The 19,187-nt window shown below is 35.9% G+C and overlaps 1 protein-coding gene across 1 annotated transcript in view; it reads left to right on the top strand.

Annotated features, from left to right (window-relative positions):
- MED12L (mediator complex subunit 12L) overlaps window positions 1–19,187 on the top strand; it is a 372,681-nt gene that overhangs the window by 201,047 nt on the left and 152,447 nt on the right. The gene's annotated exons all lie outside the window — the stretch shown is intronic.

Below are 19,187 nucleotides of genomic sequence, written 5' to 3'. Positions count from 1 at the left end.
TACCCACCACTTTCTCATCTTAACATCTCCTCCTACTCCAGATTTCAAGGAAGGCACATTCAAAACATATTCAAAACAAGTGAAAAAAAAAATCCTTAACTTTCCTTCCTTTTTGGCATCCTTGGGAGTACTGGCTGATTTTTCATAGGAAAGATTTCTCCAGTAGTTATTCCTTTCAAGAAGGCTTTACTATGCCGAAAAAGTTATCAAAAAGTACATACCCCCTTTGAACCAGCAGTGTCTCTACTGAGTTTGTAACCCATAGAAATCATAAAAAAGGGAAAGGGACCCACATGTACAAAAATGTAGCAGCCCTTTTTGTGGTGACAAGGAACTGGAAACTGGGAGGCTGCCCATCTGTAGGAGAATGGCCAAATAAGTTATGGTCTATGAATGTAATGGGATATTGTTCTATAAGAAATGATCAGTAAGATGAGCTTAAAAAGAACTGGAAAGATTACATGAACTGATACTAAGTGAAGTAAGTAGAACCAAGAGAAAACTGTACACAGCAACTATTTCCTTCTCCAACTTATTTTACAGATAAGAATACTGAGGCAGACAGGATTATATGACTTGGCAAGGGTCACACAACTACTAAGTGTCCAAGTCTAGATTTGAAGTCAAGAACATTTCTTCCTAAATTGTATGATGATCAGCTGTGATGGATGTGTCAATTCCAATGAAACTGATGGAGAGAGCCATCTCTAGCCAGAAAGAGGACTGAAAGTGGATCACAACATAGTACACAACATGTACCTTTGTTGTTGTTTACTTGCTCTTTTCTCTTTTTTTCCTTTTTGATCTGATTTTTCTTGTGCAGCTTGTTAAATGTGGAAATATGTATAGAATTGTACATGTTCAACATAAATTGGATTGCTTGCTTTTTAGGAGAGAGAGTGGGGGAAGGGGAAGAAGAAAAACTTGGAATGCAAGGTCTTGCAGAATATCTTTCCATATATTTTGAAAATTAAAAGTTATTATTAGAAATAGTTAAAAAAAAAGTTTTAACCTAATGTAATTTTTTAATCTTATTTTAGACCAGGAATTCTTAATTTGTGTGTGTGTGTGTGTGTGTGTGTGTGTGTGTGTGTGTGTGTGATTTCTTTGGTATTCTGATCAAACCTATCAGGTCTTTCTCAGAATGTTTTAAAATGTATGAAATAAAATACATGAGACCACAGAAGAAAAAAGTTATAATGAAATATAGTTTAACCAAATTTTTAAAAAATAATACAAGTTCAAAGACCTCATGTTAAGAACTCCTATTTCCTACACTATAAATCAAACAGTTCCTTTCTTCCAACCTGTGGCTGGAAGAAGTTTTAAAGAACATTAATAGTTTATAAAGGTATGAATCTTCTTATTCTGTGGTCTGTTAGAAGGTAAATTATACTAATCTATATCTCTTGATCCAAGTACTTTGGGTATTAGTATTCTGTGGGGAGTAAAATCCTGTCACAGCTTGTTGTTTTCCCTTCAGTTTCATTGACTATCAAAGTATACAAATAGTATATCCCCAGAAATCTGTTGCAAATGTCAATCATATTTTCCATTCATCTAGTCTTTCAATAAGCATTTATTTGAAATTTCTGGGGACAGGAAGACAAACAGAAAAAGCAATCCTTGGTCTCAAGGACCAACCTCAAGTGATAGTTGTAGAACCAGTTATCTGTCTGTAGTTTGGTAGCTGGGCCAAACTTGATGAAAAATTGTAAACTAGCTGCAGAATTGAAAAATTCTGACTTAGGAGATGAATTCTGTGTTAATCTGTTACCCTAGATAAAATAGATGCTATGATTAATTGTATAGTTTCATGCAGGCAGATCATTGGTCAGAGAATGTTTGAGGTTAGAGATCAATTCCAAACTCTCTTTTATGGATTAAGAAAGTGAAAACCTGCTTGAAGGAAGTAACTTTTTTGCTTTTTCTTTTGTGTTCTTTGTGCCTAGCACAGTGCTTATTGATTGACTGATCAGTAGGATTGGTCGCCAAAAGAAACCTTTCCTAAAGTCAAACTCATATCCTGTACTCCCTTTATAATCCTTTGTTGATTACACTATATTTCTTTGAAGGGAGTACAAAAGGAAATAATGGTTTATATTAAAGTTTACTAGACCTTAGGAAGTAATTTACTAAAATATTACAAATAATTTACTATGTGGTATTTAGCGTGGGCTTAGCAGTCAGGAAACCTGAGTTCAGTATCACCTTCTGATACACTTTGGCTATGTGATCCTGGTCAAATCACTTAGTTCTTACAATGTTCTGAGAAACTATAAATTGCAGAGAATATCTAACCTGTTCTCACAGATGGAGTTTTGTCATCTGGGAGGATCCTAAACTAATGAAGTCAGTCTCTACTCCCTCTTCTTTTCTTTATTTCTAACTTTAATAGTCACATTGTTTTAAGACCTAAAATTCTCTTGATTTTAATTTGAATCCAACCTAGGGTTTTCCCCTTATTTCTTGGGTACTCACTTGGATACTACTTACACATACATGAGTCATGTATTCTTTCCTTCTTGAAAAAATCAGCCCTGGCCTCATTATAATGACTTTCCCCTGTAGAAAGAAATGACAGATAATCTGATAGTTGTTTCGTCTTGGTTTTTTAAGTGTTTTTTTTTTTTTTTTCTTTTAAGAATTCGTTTGGAAAACAATTATGATAAAATATCGCCATCTTCTGGTAGGTAAAGCAAGTAACACTTTGTGAAATGAATTGACTTAGAACATTAACTAAAAAGTCAATGACGTCAAATTGACAAACTGTAGAGCAGAGAAAGAAACTTGAGGAATCCAACTCCCACCTTACTGTGAGGTAATACTGTGTTAAATTCCAACTGAAAGAAAATTCAGAGATTACTTTTCCTTAATTTTATTTTTAAATATTTAATATTTTATCTTATCATGATTTTTTCCTTTTTTATATAACTTAAATTTTCCCTGTGTATCTTCTCTCCTTGCAGAGAATCAAACTTGATAACTTGATAAGATTAAAAGTAATGGAGAAAACCAAGAAATAGTTTCTCTCTTATGAAATACAGTTTAACCAAATAGATATCTTTTTAACAATACAAGTTCACAGATCTCAAGTAAGGACACCTATTGCAGATTATAAATCAAATGGTTCCTTTCTTCTAACTTATAACTGGAAGAACTTTAAAGAACACAACTTTAATATTTTATTAAAAAGATATGCATCTTCTTATTGTATTCTAGTTGAAGATAAAGATAGTTTTGTTATCTGGAAGCTCAACTACTCAAAATGGCTAAATGGTCATTTTTCTAAGCTGCTGAATCTTTAGATTCTACCAGTAGAAGCGTTCATTTTGACTTGATCTAAACAAAATAATAGTCTTTTGAGAAGAGGCTGTTTGATTCTCAAACAAAGCCTAAATGTCTCTTTTAACTCGGCATTTCCCAAACTAGTTTGATTGTGTATTGGAGCTTGGAGTCATTTTAAACAGATTTCCTAAATTCTAAATTTGGCGGATTTGGTACTGGGCCTGGATGGAGGAAATAAATGTGGCCTCTGAAACCTACTGACTTTGTGACCTTGGACAAGTCACTTAAGCATTGCCTACCTCAGTCTGTTCGGTTGTAAAATGAGAATCATAACAGTACCTATCTTTTCAGGTCAAAAGAGATAATATTTGCAAAAGGCAGAGAATTTTCTTCTTGAAAGTGAAGTTGCCTAGATTGGTAAAATGACTGGCCTAGTGTTGAAAACCTTCCTCTGCATGGACTTCAAATATTTAAATATTGAAGACCAGGATTTTAATTAGACACATAATAAAAGGAGATCAGTGGGGTAATTTTGGAGTAAAACAGGTGAAGTTAATCCCATTTTCATATAAAAATTATCCCTAGTAAAAAGTATCCTTTTTGTTACATACATGATTTCACATTCAGTATGTTAAAGGGAAAAATACTGTTGACATCAAAATATATCTACTTTTCTGTCTCCACCACTAGGGAAGACTAAAATTCAAATTCAGCCCCAAATACTTACTAACTGTATAAACCTGAGCAAGTTATTTTACCCCTTTCTGCCTCAATTTCTTCATCTATAAAATGGGGATCACAATAGCAGCCACCTCCCAAGGATTGTTATGAGGATCCATGAGATAATAGTTGTACAGTAGACACTAAATGAATACACATTTCCTTCCTTTTCTCGCAGGCTCAAATTGCATTGCGCAGAGCCTTTTGTGGAAGACAGAAGAGGAAGCTGTTATTTGGAAGCACTCTTGTTTTGCATATCTTTTCATTATAGTATAAGTGACTTAAAAAAAAGTGTTTCTTTTTTTTCAAAGTGTTTTTTTTATTCCTGAGTTGTTATAAAACACTCTGAAATATTTTAGAGTACCTGATGTGGTAGCCCTCATTCTTGGGGGGCTTTGTGGGGTACAGAACACTGTTTTCTAAATAAAACCATTGTGTGAGGGCAGATAAAGTAGCATTATCATCATTTCATTTCATAAAAAATGAAGGTTACAAGGCTTGTTGAAAATCCTACATTTCTGGAAATGGGACTCAATTCTGAACCCAGTTTTGTCTGCTGGGCTGCTTAGTAGGCTGCATTTGTGGTCAGGAAGCTCTCGATACAATCTTGCTTCTGGCACTGCCTTCTTGATACATAAACTTAAGAAAAATATCATTCACCCATCTTCCCAGCCATCTTCTCTTTCCACCTTGGACGCCTTATAATCTTATTGAGGAGCCAGCCTGCAATTACTTAAACTTAGCATCATTCTGTCCTACAGATTTAGAAAGGTCATGATTGTTACTATTCACTATATAGGTATTCCCCAAAGTATCATGTTCCAAAAGTTTGTTTGCAACTAGGAACTCATTTCCCCATAGTTATAGTGCTATAAATGATGTCCTCCAGTATACAAAAATTTTATTCTATCTAAAATAATAGCCCAACTATTAAATTCACATCTTCCTGTTCTCCTCAGGTCCTGCACTCAAGTGACTTCACATTTCTCCCTATCCCCTACTTTTACCCCTCAGTTCTACCCAGTGCCTTAGAGTGGCCCATGCCCAACATGACCAACCTTCTTTCCCCATCATCAGTGCTTCTGTACCCTTAGCAAGGCTCATTCAAATGTACTTCTGGTGGAAAGAAGTAATTCATGTTAGAATGTCTATGGTCCACAGCCAGAAAATTGTGCGACTTCATGTTGGATGGGACAATACGGTCTCCTAGCCCCACCCTCTCATTTTACAGTTAAGCAATCTTAAAGGGAGAGAAGTGCCATGGTGTACTCAAGGCCATACCAACCAACCAATCAGGAGAAGAATTAGTAAGAAAAACTAAAGTTCCCATAATGGGAGTAAGGAATATACCTACATGACTTTTGCAAGAGGACTTATGGGTCAGCGACAAGACATGATTTCATTGATATAGGGAACTCCCCGCTGAGCTCATTTTCTCCACCAAAGCAGGTTTCCATTTTCTCTGCAGTTTCAGATCTTAAAGAATTACCTCAGGCACCATGAGATTAAGTGGCTTTTCCAAGATCAGAGGCCAGTCTTGAATCCAGGTTTTCATGACTCAGATCTATTGAGTCTTGTATCTATTCAGTTATGTCACCATCTGTAGATCATATACTTAAGAAATTAAATTAACCTTGGAGATCACAGTTTCTTCTTAGAAAATGTCATCTTTGGAGTTATTCCTTCTTCAAAGAACAGATATTTTATGTTTCTGGAGTTTAAATCTATAGTGAAGATACTCTCTCATAAATCTGTAGTCATCTCTGGTTTCATTTCTTTCCTCATTTACTTTTCATGTTCCTGGAAATAAAACAACCTATTGTAACACTATAATATTGCCACACTTCTGTTATTAAGGGGGGGAGGGGTACTACAGAGCACAGGTATGTGTTCATTTAAAAAAAAAAAAAAAGAAAAGCTATGTTGCACATTTCCCAAATCAGCCAGTGTTGTTGTCTTGCCTATATTACTATCAGAATGAAATTAATTGGACAATCAGTATTGAAGCATCATTTTTGACTTTCTCTAACATCTTATTTTCCTCTCCTTTCTCTTTCTTCTTCTTTTCTTCTTCATATTCCTCCTCTTTTTTTCCTTCTCGTTCCTCTTCCTCTTCTCTCTTCTTCTTCCTTTTCCTCCTCTTACTTCTCTTCTTTCTCCTCCTCTTCTTTTCCTCCTAATCTTTTTATCCTCCTTATCCTTTTGTTCCTCCTCATCCTCTTCGTTCTCTTTTTCATCATCTTCTTCTTTTTCTTTCTCCTCTTATCCTTGAAGTCCTGCTTTGGTGCTCCTTTTGTGACATGTTCTCTATTACCTTTGATTACTCTATTCCTCAAAGCAAGGATTCTTTCCTTCCCCTGCTCTAGACAGATGACTTGATTGGTGCTCAGGCCAGTGGAGGTGTTTTCTCCACCCTGGGTTAAAATAACAGACATGGTACAGCCTTGAGTTGCCATGGCTCCCAGGCTGCACATACTTTCCCAACAGGGGAACTGGTTTAAAAAAAAAAAAAAAACTTAATAGCTCAGGGCAGCCCATCACAAATATTCCTGCTCCTCCCCATGACTGAGCTCTGTTAGAAGTCAAAAGCAGCAGCTGAATTCACAGAGACTTACATTCATATTTTCTTTGCATAAACCCATGCCTATTGTGTTCATGCTGTTCTGTATCCCTGGGATCCTTTTAGTGATTTCTTCTCTTCTTGAACCAGCTCTTTGGGTGTTCGGCAGTCATGGAGGCAAACATGCCTCATTTAAAATAAATGCATTCTTCATACAGAAAGATTTTTTGAGTGTGAATTTTATACCCAGTAGTCCCCTGGTGCTAAGGGAAGATTAGTGGCTCCATCATTAGGGAGGACAGAAGGCATTCAGATTAGGGCTCAGATCATCCTTTCCTTGAAGAGAGGCTAAAGTCATCGAAAATGAAATCCAATTTGGGTGGGCTCCTGCCTTTCTCAAGGGATTAGGTCTAACAGTCTCTACCAAGTTGTAACAGAGAAGCACTTTATCCAAGCAACCAGGAAGCATCCATTAGAGATTTTTGCTGAATAGTTATTAGACCAACTCCTTCCAAGCATATCCAATTGTTCACAGGAGTGTTCATCTGCTGGGCTGAAAAAGCTTTGCAGTGAGTGCTTCTAAATGGCTGTTCATTAGAATTAGCTAATTTCATTCTTGACCCAAACTGCTTCTTCTAACAGTCCAGATATATTATCTACACATCAAGAATTAGAAGAGAAAGTGGTCCAAAAGTGCTTTGACTTCTCTCCTCCACAGGTATCGAATAAGCATTAATTGATGTTGGCAGATTTAAGAAAATTTTAATAAAAATAAAATGTGGTTATAAGAGTATTTCTGACTTTATAACAGTCTTATTTGCAATTTTCATTGTTAAAATAGCTTAGAGAACATTTAAATAATTTTTTTTTTTAAATTAAGCCATAGAAATGATGGTCAGCGAACTTGGTAGTATCAATAGAGACCTTTGTAATCCTTTATGTTTTTCAATAGAACATTATCCAATTTTAAAGATTCTAGTAAAGACACTGGTATAAGAGACTTGTTTTCTATTTTGTTAGATCACTCATTAGTTTGTGATAATATAACCTAAAATCTTTCAGTGATGATAAAAGGTCATTTGAAACAGCCCCTTTTTTCCCCTTACAATTGCTACCATGCCATTTTATAGCTAAAGTACACTAAATTCATTAGACGTATAAAATCAAGTCATATAACTTCTGCCTCTCTTTGGTACAGCACTGGACCTTGAGGTTACAGGGCTCAAATGGGAGGATTGTCACAGCTAGATTATATTCAGAACAATGATAATAATAATAATAATAATAACTGCCATTTAGATAGTGCCTACTGTGTGCAAGACACCATGTTTAAGTTCTTTATAATTATTATATTTTCCTCACAACAATTGGGGGTGATAGGTACTGTTACTATCCTCATCTTACAGATGAAGAAACTTAAGACAGAGTTCAAGTGATTTGGCTATGGTCACATAGTGGCAATGCGTTTTGGCTTTAAAATTATGTAAATTTCTATGGACTATGAAGATTAAAGTCAAGTTTTCAAAAGAAAAGTTTGCTGATGAATTTAACATTATTGCTCTGGGGCTTGGAGAGACCTATATGATCTGATGCTGAGTGAAATGAACAGAACTAGGAGATCCTTATACATGGCAACTACAAGACTATATAATGATCAATTCTGAAGGATGTAGCTCTCCTCAACAATGAAATGATTCAAACCAGTTTCACTTCTTCAGTGATGAAGAGGGCCATCTACACCCAGAGAGAGAACTGTGGGAACAGAGTATGGAAACAACATAGTATTCTCACCCTTTGTTGCTATTTGCTTGCATTTTGTTTTCTTTTTCTTCCTTCTTGATTTGATTTTTCTTGTGCAATAAGGTAACTGTACACATATGTATACATATATTGGATATAACATGTATTTTAACATATTTAACATGTATTGGACTACCTGCCAGCTAGGGGAGGGGGTGGAGGGAAGGAAGGGAAAATTTGGAACAAAGGGTTATGCAAGGGTCAATGTTGGAAAAATTACCCATGCATATGATTTGTAAATAAAAAGCTTTAATAAAACAACAACAACAACGTTATAGCTCTGGGAATTCTATAGGACATATTGCTCTTTTGGGCTCTTCTGATAATATCTGTCATCATAGCAGATTTTATTGTTGTCTTCAGTAAAATGAGGGAATGACCTCCCAGGATTTTTCTATCTATAAATCTGTATCATTGATGATCTGGATCCTTTTTTTCAAGTCAGTCTTCAAATGTCATTCTTGACAACCCTTAATTTTCTTACCCTCAATCCTGAACTAGTATTCATTCAGCTATCTCCTACTGAGCTTCATGATGTTGGGAGCTTTAATAAATCTTACCATTCTGAACCACAATCATGCAGGCCCCTTGTGTGATTTTAAGCACATCACATTTGGCAGGACTCAGCATGATGCTGGTTCCTGTGGGATGAGAAAGTTGCAGGTTAAATGGATTATAATCTCATATTACCACTTCTAAAAGGACAATGGACAGGGGTGAAATGATATTATCCTTGTTCTGGGATCAATCATCACCTTTGTGATTCAAGAAACTTATATTCTCAGTAATATGTGGAATTTTATTAATGATCTCAAAGGAGATCATTAGGAAAGTCAGAATTCCTAGCCTTACCATTAGCTATGGTTTTAAAAAAAATGCATTAATTCAGTGGTGTGTGTGTGTGTGTGTGTGTGTGTGTGTGTGTGTATGTATATGTATATATATGTATATGTATATATATCCAAGATCCTTTTTCTTTGAGAAAATTGTTTACAATAGTTTGTCCTGTTATTACAAGGAAAGACTTCCAATAAATCCTGTGGTGACTCCAGATATCTTTAATCACAGCTTGCTGGATAAAGTTATCAGACATGTGACTGTTGTCTGCAGGCTGCCATAGAAAGTGCCCAGGAGGTACCCATCTTCTTGATGTTCTCAGGTCTTCAGAACAGCAAGTGAGAATCTTTTCTGAATCCTAAGAGAAGCACAAACCTTTTTTTGGTTCTTTAATTCTTTCTCAGCATAATTAATGCTTTCAATTAATTAAGAGCTTGAATTTTCCCCCGTAATCTTTCCTTCCCTGCACCTCAGAGGTCATTGTTTATGGTGGAGTCAAGATGCTGTTATTGTTTAGTGGTTTCCATTGTGGCTGCTTCTTTGTGACTTTTTGGAGTTTTCTTGACAAACATACTGGTATAGTTTTGCCTTTTTACTTCTCCAGCTCGTTTTAAAAGTGGGGAAATTGAGGAAAACCAGGTTAAGTGACTTGCACAGGGTCATACTGCTAATTAATGTCACAGGACAGAGTTTAATTCAAGAAAAATCTTTCATGCCTGAGCCCTGAATTCTATCTGCTTTGCCAATTAGCTACCCATTCCAGATAACCTTCTCCTATGTCAAGAATTAAAAAAAAAAAGGGGGGGGTGTCATTGCATAGGGAGAAGAAGAAAATAATCATCTAAACTGATTTTGAAAAATTCTGAAAATAATACAAAGTTCCAAGCAAGATGGTACATACACATTGTCTGTGATTCTGGGGAGATTGAGACCGATGTACCACTTGAATTTGGAGCTGCAGGAGAGCAAAAGCCAATATGATAAATGAGTTTAGTCCTTCACCAATATGGCATACCTCTGGTAGAAGAAGACCACCAGACTCTCTTAAGGAGGGATGAATCATTCCAGTTTGGCAAATTGAAGCAGGTAAAAGTTTCCATAGATAGCCTCTGTACTTTGAGCCTGTGAGATCTAATCTTGAAAAAAGAAAAAAAAATACATAATGCAGTATTGCATATCCCTGAAACAACTACCATGGAGGCAGAGAACTGGAGAATTTGTCTTCTCATATTCTTTCTTTGAGGTCCTGTTTGCTTAGAAAAGGCTTTAAAACACAAACACCTTTAGCCAACCTGACTTGGCAGAAAAGAAATCAACTAAATTGTCAATATACAAGGTGAAATTACAATCAAACCAGAAGAAATCTCCAAAATTTTAAAATAACCAAACCAAGAGAAGGCCAAATTGAGATCATATATAATCCATTCTCAAAAAGAATGGAAAGGAAAAAAAACCAGTAAGATGGAATGAAAAAAAAAAAAAAGTCCTTGAAGTTAGTTATTGACAGTAGAATTCTATCAAATTTTATATAAACAATATCAGTATTACACAAGTTACTCTAAAAATTGAGAAAATGTTCTACCAGACAAAAATAGTACTAATCCAGGGAAGGCTGAAGTTAAAGAAGTATAACTTCAAACAGACTGCCAAACAGTCGGCAGCAATTCATACAAGAAATCGGTACACGACAACGAGTAGAATTTCTACAAGTAATATAAAAAGGGTGGCAAGATCGGGAAGACAAGATAATCAGTTACCTTAAAACAAAACAAAAATCTATAGCTTTTTAAGTTTAGATAAAAGAAATACATAACTTCACTTGTATAACTGTGGTTGATGTGGAAGAGGAAGTGTCAGGGAAAGGCCGTAAGGGGGATCAAATCCTTCCTCAGAAACAATACCAGCTATGTGATTCAAAGGGCAGTGATTAGGTTCAGTTCCTACAATCTCTGGGGCTTTGGAGAATTATTCACAGTTTAGGTTTGACTCCTCAAAGAGAGAAAGGGGAAAGATGCCCAAAATATAACATAGATAAGCATAAATGAACTTTTCTTCCTCTCTTATGATTGATGTTTTTTACTCATAGAAACTACAAAGGGGCAATGACAGGAAGATTTAAACAGGAAGCAGTAACTGACATTCTTCTAGAAAATTGGATAACCTGGGGATCTCCTGAATTGTCAGTCTCACAAGGTTTCCTCCAAAGTCAAGCTTGTTCATTGTGGGTTGAAGCTCAGTCACCATTGCCCAGCCAAGCAAATATTAGAGCAATTAGGTTTCAAACGCAGTTATCTCTACCGACAGGTTGCATGCCCTGAGTAAGAATAGTTGTTATTTGTGAAGTGGTAGGCGAGGGAGGGAGAGCTTCTGATCCCCCTTGGAGATGAATCATGTGCTGACTCAACTTTTTAAAGGATGCAGCTGAAGCAGGGAGGGAACCATCCAGAGTTTGTTGTATCCTATCAAGTCTTTTCACTGTTGTGACATAATTCCCAAGAAATATGTTCAAGTCAGAAAAGATGTGGGAACCTGGTATGGGACCTCTTCACCCCCATTACACCTTTACTACTTGTCTCCCAGGTATGTTATGGAACTTTAGCTATAAAGTTTATTGTAATTGGAAATGTGATGTCATTAACATAGGGAATAGCTAGTAAGAAAATGTCCTTTTACATGTTATAAATTATACACATATTGGGGCAGCTAGGTGGTGCAAGTAGATAGAGCACCAGCCTGGAAGTGAGGAGTTCAAATCTGGTCTCAGACGCTTAACATGTCCTAGCTGTGTGACCCTGGGCAAGTCACTTAACCCCAGTACCTCAGCAAAAAAATTAAATAATTAATTAAAAATAAATTTAAATAAATAAATAATATTAATATATGTCCCTATGTATTATGATTTGTCTGTGTATTTACATATGAGTGTACTTATGTATCTCTTTGTATTTATATGCATCTACATGTTCACTTCTTCCCTCATGTAGTACCTAAATAAAACTGCACTTAGACACACATACTATGTCTGCATATGGACACGTACACATACACACACACACACACACAATTCCAAAAGTCTTTATATACTTTTAAGTTACTAAAGTTTATAGTTCTGTATCTAGATAGATAGATATAGATATGCCATTCTGTTCACATACCTCTCTCACAAGGGAGATAGCACCTTCCTCTCTGAAATTAACTCTCAAGTGCTCTGTATATGTCATGGAGTACCTACCTGTTTATTGGTACATTATTCCTCTCTTTGATGTAGGCTTTCTTTTTCTTTCTTTCTTTTTTGGGGGGGATCTATGAATATTTTAATTTTAATTTTGTTTATTTAGGTTTAATACACACTGCTTTATGAATCATTGGGAGAGAAATCAGGACAAAAGGGAAGAAGCAGAGGAGAGGGATAAAAAAAAAGTGAATAAAATGAACAAAACCCAAAAAAGAGTTGATTTACATTCAGTCTCTGTAGTTTTTTTCCTGGATGTAGATGACATTTTCTATCCAAAGTCTATTGGGATTGCCTTTGATCACTGAACCATTGAGAAGAATCAAGTCTTTCATAGTTGATCATTGATGCAGGCTTTTTTAGTTGACAGTTGTTTGTTTCTCTTTTTTAAATGCCCTTTAATACCTTTCTTTGTAAATCAAAATAGCCTATAAGTTGTTTCCTTCTAGCTCTCTCGTTTTAGCATTTTCTCTGTCGGTCACTGTGTGTGTGTGTCACCCTTTTTTTAAGGTACCAATATGAAAAATCTCATACACAGTTTTCTTTCAAGAGTAAATGGTAAATATAATAAAATAATAATAAATAATTAAAATAAAATTACTGAAAATTAATTTTAATTAATTCAGAGCTTTTTCCAAAGATGCATGAGATGAAGTTTGTCATTTTCTTTGATGCTTTCATTTTCACCCCACCTTCAAGACCACCAAACCCTACCCAGTCTTCATGAATGGTACAAAGAAGGCAGTGAAACTTTTGATTTTTTTGAAAAACACAAATCACCTCTAGGTGGTGCTGCACTATTTAAAATGTGCCTGGTTATACTTTTTGAGATAAAGCAGATCTTGAACAATACAGTCATTTGGCTCTTTTGAGGAGTTTTTTTTTTTTTTTTTAAATTAAAAATGTATTTTGTAAAGCGGCTTCTAGATATGTGGTATTTTGTACATGCTCAGTTAATTAATATTGGGAGCCAATTTCCTCCTTGGTAAAAGTTTCAGATGTTACCTGGGTTTTAGTTGGATGGTGTCATTTCAGATGCAAACTTCAATACACCCTTACAAATAGTAACTATACATTTTCCATGAGTTTGTATGTGTCATGGAATATTATGGTATTTTAAATTTATATAAAATGCAGATAAAGGATCTGTGTGTGTGTGTGTGTGTGTGTGTGTGTGTATGTGTGTGTGTGTGTATCCCCTCTGTTCTAATATGATATGACCTTCAGGTAAATGTTTGTGTAATGTTTAGAAAAGGACTAAAATACAATAATCGATTTAAACAGTTGTGTAAGTGTAATAAAAATGGGAGAAATATGAGATAATAACTTAAATGTATATTTAAATATGTTTTTCCTACTCCTGGTTTATTAAGTAGCCAGCACAAATTCTAGCCTCATTTTTTTGATGAGGAAACGGAGTTACGTTGTAAAGAGCTTGTAGAGCTGGTCCAGTATACTAATGAAAGACTTCTTTAAAAAAATTTTTTTCAGGCAATACAATTTCCCTTTATTATGTTATACAGTGTTTGTACTTTTGTGGTTATTTTCAGAAGCTTTTCTAATTAACTTTCAATAGGTTTCCTAAGTGAATTTATTTGTGCTTTAATTTTAATATTTTTTGCATGGAGGGGAAGCCTGCTGAGTAATTGAGTTTGAAAATAGTTTTAGCTGCTCTGAAAAAGAGAATCATGAAGGATTTTTATTTTCATTGATGTTAATGACTCTTGTGAGACATCTGGTGTGAATCCCATTTCCATGGTGTCAGGCATCCATTAGTGCCCCTGAAAAAAGGTCTAACCTGCGAATAACATCATCTCTCTGTTTCCTAAACGATGGAAATCTCACATTCTCAGATTGTGAAAGCTACGCTAGAAAACATGGATAGCATTTTTTTTTTCCTGTGGCTGAAGCTTTTAGACAAGGTGAGCAGAGAGACAGAACTCCAGGTCAGGTCTCCCGAGGTGACCCCAAGAACTATGTGTGATATGCTATGAAGTACATAGATTCATATTCTTTGCCTTTTTAATGCTGATTACTAGTTGACTTATATGTAGCCACTCTGGAGATATATTTACTCATACAGTAATTCAATAGATACTTATTAAGCACCCACTCTATGTTAGTGATACAAAATTCTCCCAGTGATCATGGATCTTTCATCTTTTTCAAGGGAAAGAGGAGTAAGGAAGAAGGTATAGAACATAGATAATTAAAAGCTAAATATATGAAAAGTAATTTCCTAGAATTAGGATGGGGTGGGCACCAGCAACTGGTGATGGTGGGGAATCAAAATATGTTTCCTGTAGAAGGTGAAATCTGAGCTGAGTCTTGAAACTAGCTTGGAATTTTGGAAGAATAGGAGGGAAAGCTGGCCAAGGTCCAGGCGTGAAGGACAGAATATTATGTTAGTGAAGATGATGAAGGTCGTTTCGGCAGGGAGGACCAAATGAGTGGGAGTCATGAAATTCTAGAAAATATAGACAAATTAACTGGAACCAAGTTGGGAATGATGTTAAATGATAAACAGTACTGGGCTTATTCTAGAGGCAGTTTTGGCTGCATTGTGGAGTAAGTCGTCATGAGAGGGGAATCTACAGAGAGGTTATTGGAGAAGCCCTGAGGAGCAGAACCAGGTACTGCAAGTAGAGGGAAGAGGGAGCTATATACAAGAAGTTATAAATGAAGGGGCATCTAGGTGCCGCAGTGGATAGACCACCAGGAAAAGCTGAGTTCAAATCTTGTCTTGACCCTGGGCAAGTCACTTAACCCCAATTGCCTCAGCCAAAAAAAAAAAAGAGAGAGAGAGAGAGAGAGAAGAGGAGGAGGAGGAGGAAGAGGAAGAAGAAACTGATGTAGTTGAGGTATACTCAACCAGATCAGACATGGGAACAAGGAAGATGAAAAAGTAGAAAATAGCTCTGAGGATGGTGAATAAAGAAAATAAATAAAGAATAAATAAAAGGAAAATTGTGGAAAAGGTTTGTGGGAAAAGAAAGGGTTTGGGGCATGCAGCCAAGGACCATGCAGTCAACCAGCTTTGCATCACTACCACCATCATCCTTTCTTGATATTTAAGGCTTGAAGGTTCACAGATCACAAATATTATCTCATTATATTCTCAAAGTAAGCCTGGAAGAGAGATGCTATTATATTATTGCCTTTTACAGATGAGGAAACTGAATAGGCACAGGTTAGGTGACTTGCTTTAGCTAATTGGTATCTTGACTTGTGATATATGACTTTACATAGCTAATAGGTATCTTGAAGCAGGATTTGCACATAGGACATCTGACTGCAGTTCCCAGGCTGTAACCTTTTCAACATCTCAGTATCTCACAGAGCCATCTCATGAGAAATAATGAAGATTGAGAGCAACCCTGTTCTGCCATTTTCATCTCTGGTAATAATAATCATGGGGAACTGATCCTTCATAGATTTTCCCACTGCCCTGAGCTTCTGAAAGGAACAACTAGTTCTCCATTCCATGTTGGCTTCTCAGAAATAAGGTCATTTGAATTTAGTCACCAGAATCCATTTTTAAACAGAAAGATGTTTGTATTTCTCAAAGACAGTTGAGGGAATTTTTTTTTTTGGTCAGGCATGTGTGTGTGTGTGTGTGTGTGAGAGAGAGAGAGAGAGAGAAAGAGAGAGAGAGAGAGAGAGAGAGAGAGAGAGAGAGAGAGAGATGGAGAAAGAGAAACAGAGAGACAGACAGAGATGGAAGAGAAGGAAACTTATCCTTTGCATCCTTTAGTTTTGAGGAAATCTTTGCCACTTTTATGCTGTCCTATCTTTTCAGTGCATTTGGCTTAAAGTTATGCCCATGAAGGATTGTCTTGTTTTGCAAATTTAACAGCATTGTAAATCCATACCTTTATAAAAGGAAAGGACCAGAGACTTAATAAGAGTTTCTTCTTCCATCTCATTTTAAAAATGAAGAATCTTAGTACCTGAGAAGGTAAATGACTTGCCCCATTCATACTGAATTATAAAATCCTTAAAAGCCCGAAGCCATACCCAGTAAGGGCAAAATCAAAGTGTATTTCAATAAAGAAGGAAAAATCTGCTGAAATAGATCGAAGAATTAGTCTTATATTTATTGTGTTGATTCAATTTAATTAAACCTCTCTTGAGTATGGACTTTGTCTAGGGGCCAATAAAAGGTGTTTTGCCCACAGGGATTGTTTAGTAACTTTAGGCACAGTGCCTAAAAGTTATGCACAGTAAATTCTTAATAAATGATTGCTGCTAACTAACTTTGATTATTAAATGTCAGCCAAATAATAATAAATTTTGCTGGCATTTAATAATTGCTTCATAAATTATTAAGACAAACAACATGGTATAATAGGAAGCACACCAGATTCAGAGGCAGAGAATCTGGATTCAAATACTGACTGTTCTGCCAGCTACTTTTTTGACCTTGAGGAATTCATAATAGTAATTAGAATGTTATTTTCTTCCTTTATAAAATTTCAAGGTTAGTCTCAACACTCTTTAAGAAGGTGGCTTAAAGTTTATGATCTTATGTCATCCTGATATAATACTTGTAAAATTTGAATTTAATCATCTTCTAAAATAAAGAGAACTTCACTAATACAATATAGATGAAACCAATTCAAAGGTTAGATTTTGATGCTAGATAAAGTTATTTTGTTGTATTTTTCTCGTTTTGCAAGAGTAAAGGCTTTGGTTTCAATTATCCTTAATAAGCTTGATGTGAAACTAGTCTGTGAAAGATTAAGGAAATCATGTCATCCCCACAACCCCACTCTAACCTCTTATTCCTGGTCTAACCAACTTCAACATTTTGCTTCTTGCCTTGTGCCCTAGGTGCCATATCATAATCAATGATCAGAGAATTGAAACTAAAGAGAAATTAAGCAGCACTTCAAGGAGAGTGGAGGGATGGTCCGATTTTGAGGAAAGACAGCAGCTTCTGTGAAAAGCTTCTGAGGGGGTTTTCATTAACCAAAGGTTCAATATGAGTCAACAGTATGACAAGGGAACTATTCAAAAACCAGAAGCAGCTAAAACAGCTGCATGAGAGAAAACTCAGAGAATTTGGAACAGAAGAGGAAGTGATAGTTCTAGTTTGCTTTGCCCTAGTCAGATCTAATCCGAAATACTGTGTTCAATCTGGAATACCACTTTTTAGTGAAGGGCAGAGACGAGCTGTCTGAGAGTGAACATCCAAGTTGATGAGATACCATGCTATATAAGTATTATTGGAAGGAACTAGCCGAGTATTTTTAGGCTAGATGAGAGAAGGGTTGGGGAGGGCATGATAGTTGTTTTTCCAGTATTTAAAAGACACTATGGAAGTAAAACAAGACATGTCTTATTTAGCTCAAAGGCGGAAGAGGATCAGCTGGTGGAAGTTTCAGAGAGGCAGATTTAGACTCAAAATTAGGAGTAGAAGGAAAAAAGCAAACCAAACTTCACATCATTTAGAAGTAGAATGGGTCACTGAGGGCACTCAAAGGCTCAAATGATTCTCCTTCAGTTATGTTCTTCCAGCAGATGTTGGGCAAACTCACTTCTCAGGGATGTTATCAAGAGGATGTTTGTGCATTGAGCTATTTAGCCTGAGCTTTTATTTCATTCTTAGTTTCTCTGAATAGTGCGGAATCACTGTATTTGTTTCCATGATAATAAATAGCAATGTTCTCGTGTTCTCTCTCTCTCTCACCTTTTTGACTGTGAAACTGAATATTTTCTCTCTCTCTCTCTCTTTTTTTTTTGTTGAATCTCCTGGGGAAAAAAAATTCATCTTTACCCATTCTTTCATGATCTCAATAACTGTTAGCAGTACACTAACTAATTTGCCATTGTTTTTGTCCCACAAAGAATGCAAGCTACTCTTTTAATTTTTTTGGTGGGGGCCTTTGGTTTTCTTATCGCACCATCTCACCTAGGCTCAGACTACAGCAGTCACTCATGAATTCAGTGTCACAGTTTTACCTGCTCAGTTCCTGATCTGGACTCATTCATCTTCTCCTTCATGAGCCTGTTTAACTCTTTTGGGGGGAAGGGAAAAGGCATAAGATTTAATGTTGATTCCAGTCAGCTTTAGCCCTAGTTTAACTCAGGACTGATGAACTAGATTAAGCCTCCTTTAGAAATCAGGATTATAGATATGTGATCACTGAGATTGGTGTCTCACCACATTCGTGTCTAATTTAGTATAACACTCATTTCTATACCTTAGAACTCTCAAACTCCTGTAATCCATTAGTCTCAACCTCCTTTAGTAGTAAGAATTTCAGACTGTATTACAAAGTGATGCTCAATTTAGTGCAATTCTCATTTGCCTTTAGCTTTACTGTATCTTAGAACTCCTCCGGTCAAGTAGTCTACCAGCCTTTCCCTCCTCTAGCAGGAATTAGAGGCGTGTTTCATTATATTTTGTCCCTTTTAAAATTTTAAGATAAAAATGTAAAAACTGATGATTGAGATAGTTCAGTAGTGAGTATATATTACCTTCCAGTTAAGTATATGTTGCTATATCATAGAGGTTTCCTTTAATTTTTAGTTACCAACTTAGTTTTGTGTGTACCGATATTTATCATGTATTCTATCGTATAATAATAATAATTACCATTATTTTAACAGCAACAAAGATGGAGAGAGGTAAAGTAGAAAGATGACCAGTTTTGACTCCTGGCTCTGTTAATTATTACTTATGTGACAATGAGCCAGTTGTTCAGCCTCCCTCAGCCCTTCTTCCTCTTCTGGGAACTACTGAAG

This window comes from Antechinus flavipes, chromosome 3 (assembly GCF_016432865.1).
Source record: "Antechinus flavipes isolate AdamAnt ecotype Samford, QLD, Australia chromosome 3, AdamAnt_v2, whole genome shotgun sequence".
NCBI lineage: Eukaryota > Metazoa > Chordata > Mammalia > Dasyuromorphia > Dasyuridae > Antechinus > Antechinus flavipes.
This window is presented reverse-complemented; position numbering and strand designations above follow the sequence as displayed.